Consider the following 6000-nt stretch of genomic DNA (forward strand, 5'->3'; position numbering starts at 1 on the left):
ACTCACTCGCTGGCAGCTGGAGGGAGCGAACAGCAGTAATACATCATCTATATTTTAAACCTGCTCGTTGAGTGGAGAGAGAGGAGGTAGAGGTGGAATCTCAATCTTAAGATATAGCTGTCTCTGTGACCCCATTTATTTTGATAGTTAAGAGAAAAAATACGTGGCTATTCTGTCTGTTGTGAGAACACATATGATCGGAGAGTTTTGCAGCCTCATGGTGTTGGTCCACGTCGGATTAGCCTTTGCCTTTTCCATATCTACCCCATTGGCTTTTGTTCTAAAATCTATAGAATGATGAACGAAGGATGAGCTATATGCCTGGGTTATGTAATCTCCCAGTTGAGTGCTTTTCCTTTGGCAATACAAGCACTGCAGGCTGTTCTGTCGGTTTACCCCGTTAACCTTTCTGACACAATGCTTTTAGCGTTACAGTTTTATATTTCTCTCTCTCTCTCTCTCTCTCTCTCTCTCTCTCTCTCTCTCTCTCTCTCTCTCTCTCTCTCTCTCTCTCTCTCTCTCTCTCTCTCTCTCTCTCTCTCTCTCTCTCTCTCTCTCTCTCTCTCTCTCTCTCTCTCTCTCTCTCTCTCTCTCTCTCTCTCTCTCTCTCTCTTTGGTAAATTCAATTCCACTGCCTGCGGTATAAGACATATACACAACATATTCTGCACCATCTATGTGTTTAATCCAATCAAACCACATCTGAGCCAGCTCTCTCCTACTGTCACCATATTTCATCAAATTTTTCAAAGGACTTTAAGGGGCTTGGTTTTCAATAGTTCCATATCCTCTGCCAAATCTACCTTCTGGCATTCTAAACGGTGGCTCGCACATACAGCTGTGTCTAACTGAAATGCTGGATTAAAATATTATTGTGTCCTTTTCCCAACAGAGATTAATTTCCCATGCAGGTTGTTGAGATGGAATACTTCAGGTAATTAACTTCAAAATATGGCCCTGGTGGAAACAGTGAGGGACATGTTGAGGGACAAAGAACAGAAGCATCTACTGTGAGAGCAGAGGGAGGTTGCAGTACATGCCCTGGTGCTGGAGGTCAGGGTTGATATACTGGCCAATGTGGAATGTTCTAGCTATCCCCACATCCCAACACCCTCCTTCCTTCTGGTGGAGTCATTGAGCGGCAGGGAGGCCCAGACCTGAGCAGAGCAGACAAGCCAGGGATCTTCCTCCCTGTGGACTGTCTACTCTACTGCATGACCTCATTACAGTTATGAGAAATCCTTTCATATCTCTAGAGTTCTCTACACACTAAACACGGGCCAGGGTCACTAAACTAGGGCTCACGTCTTACGGGTCCAACTGGGAGGCAGATCTTTTTTCTTTTTTTTTACACACACTGAAGGCAAAAGCGTTGTTAGATGATTTCTAGCATTTCTCAATGGGTGGTATGTGCTGCTTTTCCAAGTATCTGTTGATATTCAAGCAACGTATCCACCTGTTTAACATGCTTCTCATGTGGGGGTGATTATTTTGCTCTCCTCTATATGGATGCCAAAAGCAATCTGTTCAGTCTACATTCATTGTCTTTGATTTCAAATCTGGAATTGACTTGATATTTATATATTATTTTTTATTTTTTATTTAACTAGGCAAGTCAGTTTAAGAACAACTTCTTATTTACAATGACAGCCTACCAAAAGGCAAAAGGCCTCCTGCAGGGACGGGGGCTGGGATCAAAAATAAAATAAAAATATAGGACAAAACACACTTCACGACAAGAGAGACACCACAACACTACATAAAGAGAGACCTAAGACAACACCATAGCATGGCAGCAACACATGAAAACACAGCATGGTAGCAACACAACATGACAACATGGTAGTAACACAACATGGCAGTAGCACAGAACATGGTACGAACATTATTGGACACAGACAACAGCACAAAGGGCATGAAGGTAGAGACAACAATACATCACGCGAATCAGCCACAACTGTCAGTAAAAGTGTCCATGATTGAGTCTTTGAATGAAGAGATGGAGATAAAACTGTTAGGTTTGAGAGCAAACTAGGGATGTGTATTCTTTGGAGACCTTTAACACAATGCGACTGGCAGAATAAGTGTTGTATGTTTATTTATTTTACCAGGTAAGTTGACTGAGAACACATTCTCATTTACAGCAACAACCTGGGGAACAGTTACAGGGGAGAGGGATGAATGGGCCAATTATAAGCTGGGGATGATTAGGTGACCATAAGACGGACGGGTTGAGAATTTAGCCAGGACACCAGGGTTAACACTCCTACTCTTACAATAAGTGTCATAGCATCTTTAGTGACCACAGAGAGTCAGGACACCCATTTAACGTCCCAGCCAAAAGACAGCACCCTACACAGGGCAGTGTCCCCAATCACTGCCCTGGGTTATTGGGATATTTTTTTTGAACTACGGAAAGAGTGCCTCCTGCTGGCCCTCCAACACCACTTCCATCAGCATCTGGTGTCTCATCCAGGGACTGACCAGGACCGACCCTGCTTAGCTTCAGAAGCAACCCAGCAGTGGGATGCAGGGTGGTATGCTGCTGGTTATGTGGACAGTCAGGGCTGCAGTAGGTATCTCAGATAGCGGGGAAGTGAGGCCTGCAAGGGTTTTTATAAATAAGCATCAACCAGTGGGTCTTGTGACAGGTATACAGAGATGACCAGTTTACAGAGGAGTATAGAGTGCAGTGATGTGTTCTATAAGGAGCATTGGTGGCAAATCTGATGGCCGAATGGTAAAGAACATCTAGTCGCTCGAGAGCACCCTTACCTGCCGATCTATAAATGATGTCTTCGTAGTCTAGCATGGGTAGAATGGTCATCTGAATCAGGGTTAGTTTGGCAGCTGGGGTGAAAGAGGAGCAAATACGATAGAGGAAAACCAAGTCTAGATTTAACCTTAGCCTGCAGCTTTGATATGTACTGAGAGAAGGACAGTGTACCATCTAGCCATACTCCCAAGTACTTCTATGAGGTCACTACGTCAAGCTCTAAACTCTCAGAGGTAGTAATCACACTACATGACCTTTGTTTTGGAGGTGTTCAGAACAAGGTTAAGGGCAGGGAGAGCTTGTTGGATACTAAGAAAACATTGTTGTAGAGCGGTTATTACACTCCACATCTCTAGGCATGGGCAAAGTATGGCACTTATGACCACCATCGACAGGGACGCAGGTAGCTCTAACGGACATGAAATGAAGAAGGTATTGCTCTTTTTACAAGATAGTATATTCTATATGAGTAGTAAGCTTGCTTGTATAATCCCACAGTGTATAAAGGTGTTACAGTACAGTAAGAATGATGAATTAATTTCCATTCTTATGCTATTGAGTTTCTTCTCCGTCTCTCTGGCAGTAAAAAAATGGAAACTCGATGAGCTGACCTTAGAGCGGATGGTAGCCAGGAAAGCTTGTGTTCTACATAAAAGCACTGATTGAAATAGAGGAAGGAGGCAAGCAGGCGGTTCCTTCTCTGTCGAGTGGGGGAAGGGCTGAGGAGTGAGAGGGAGGAAGATAGAGGGAGAGACTGGGGGAGGGGAAGACGGAAATGCCTTTTTGTTCTACCCCAGACTAGTCTGTCTGGTTTCCCTATACACACTAGAAAATGGGGAACACCCATGGTTGTCATCTCTCTCTACAGAGGACTATACACCTAAATGACATTTCAGACAGATAGCTAATCTACAGATGTATGATCTTAACTTCATCACTCTTTGTTGCTGAGAATTTTTTTGCACAGCAGGAAATGCAAAACAGTAGTGAATGTGTAATGAAATTTCCACTTTAAAATGTCAGACTTAATTTGCCCTAACCAAAATGCCCATGAATTATTATCGACATAATAATTCACATATCCCGTTGCTGAAGGATTATTGTCCTGCTGTAGCAAACTGGCTCAAATTAAGATCCTACATCTGTAGAAAAGAAGTCAACCCTATTATTGTATGATCAGGTTTCCAGCATACTCAGAATATCCAAGATTACAACCTCATCCCTGGCCACTTTCCCTTGGCAACACTGTCTTCTGCTTTCACAGTGAGTTGTTTTTTGTTGAAATCCCTGAATGGGCTTATTGTCGAAAAATAAAACTCACTAATCAGCATCTTTGACTCTGTACTCGGTGCATAAAAGCTGGAAGCCTCAAGGGAAACTGCCCGAAATGAACTTAATTGCTCTTTGGCAACTAAAGCACCCTGAAAAACAATACTCTAATATCTAAGCATTCCTCCAGCCACTGTTAATGTGAGGGGGCTCCTAATTTGGGGTGGTAAGTAACCTGGTGGTTAGAGCGTTTGGGCAGTAACCAGAAGATTGCTGGATCGAATCGACGTTCATCTGTATAAACAATAGTATGCAAGTACAAACACCACGGGACCATGCAGCCATCATACCGCTCAGGAAGGAGACGCGTTCTGTCTTCTAGAGGAAAACATGCTTTGTGGCGAAAATTGCAAATCAATTCCAGAACAGCAGCAAAGGACCTTGTGAAGATGCTGCAGGAAACAGATACAAAAGTATCTATATCCACAGTAAAACGAGTCCTATATCAACATAACCTGAAAGGCCGCTCAACAAGGAAGAAGCCACTGCTCCAAAACCGTCATTAAAAAGACAGACTACATACTTTTTGGAGAAATGTCCTCTGGTCTGATGAAACAAAAATAGAACTGTTTGGCCATAATGACCATAGTTATGTTTGGAGGAAAAAGGGTTATGCTTGCAAGCCGAAGAACAACATCCCAACCCGTGAAGCACGGGGGTGGCAGCATCATGTTGTGGGAGTGCTTTGCTGCAGGACGGACTGGTGCACTTCACAAAATATATGGCATCATGAGGCAGGAAAATTGTGTGGATATATTGAAGCAACATCTCAAGACATCAGTTAAAGCTTGGTTGCAAATGGGTCTTCCAAATGGACAATGACCCGAAGCATATTTAGAAAGTTGTGGCAACATGGTTTAAGGACAACAAAGTCAAGTTATTGGAGTGGCCATCACAAGCCTTGACCCCCATTTCATAGAAAATGTGTGGTCAGAACTGGTAAAAAAACATGGGCGAGCAAGGAGGCCTACAAACCTGACTCAGTTACACCAGCTCTGTCAGGAGGAATGGGCCAAAATTCACCCAACTGGGAAGCTTGTGGAAGGCTACCCAAAATGTTTGACCCATTTTCAACAATTTAAAGGCAATGCTACCAATTACTAATTAAGTGTATGTAAACTTCTGATCCACTGGGAATGTGATTAAAGACATAAAAGCTGAAATAAATCATTCTCTCTACTATTATTCTGACATTTCACATTCTTAAAATAAAGCGGCGATCCTAACTGACCTAAGACAGTGAATTTTTATTTGGATTAAATGTCAGGAATTGTGAAAAACTGAGTTTAAATGTATTTGGCTAAGGTGTATGGTAACTTCTGACTTCGACTGTACATTTCTATTGACATGCTGTCCATGCAGTAATAATTGCACTGTTGGAGCTAGAAACACAAGCATTTCGCTACACCAGCAATAACATCTGTAAATATGTGTATGTGACCAGTAAACTTTGATTTGATTGAAGGTGTGTGTGGAGAGTGCTAATCCTACTGCCTCATTTACAGTGTCAACACTGAAATGTGTGGTGTTGAGGAGATACTATTAATTGTATGTAACTCACTGAAAAATCTTGACAATCAGTGGGTAAATGGTGAGATCCAAACCTACTTGTTCATTATGACACATAATCATAAATAACAACTTGCCTCAAGAGTTATTTTTGCTCATGGTAATCTTACAGATATTGTTCATAAATTCAACGTAGAGACTGTTGTCAGGCTGTTATGTCAGGCTATTACTCTTACATTACTGTCCAATTAAAATCAATGCTGAATCAAACACGGTGGCAGGGTGAGGGGGGTGGACTCTGCTACACAACCTAGTCTGTACACTGCTGCAGGATCTCTTATCTTTCATCCATGGAGTAGTAGGTCTGAATATACAACTTCAACATG

The sequence above is a fragment of the Oncorhynchus gorbuscha genome, linkage group LG06, assembly GCF_021184085.1.
Source record: "Oncorhynchus gorbuscha isolate QuinsamMale2020 ecotype Even-year linkage group LG06, OgorEven_v1.0, whole genome shotgun sequence".
Lineage (NCBI taxonomy): Eukaryota > Metazoa > Chordata > Actinopteri > Salmoniformes > Salmonidae > Oncorhynchus > Oncorhynchus gorbuscha.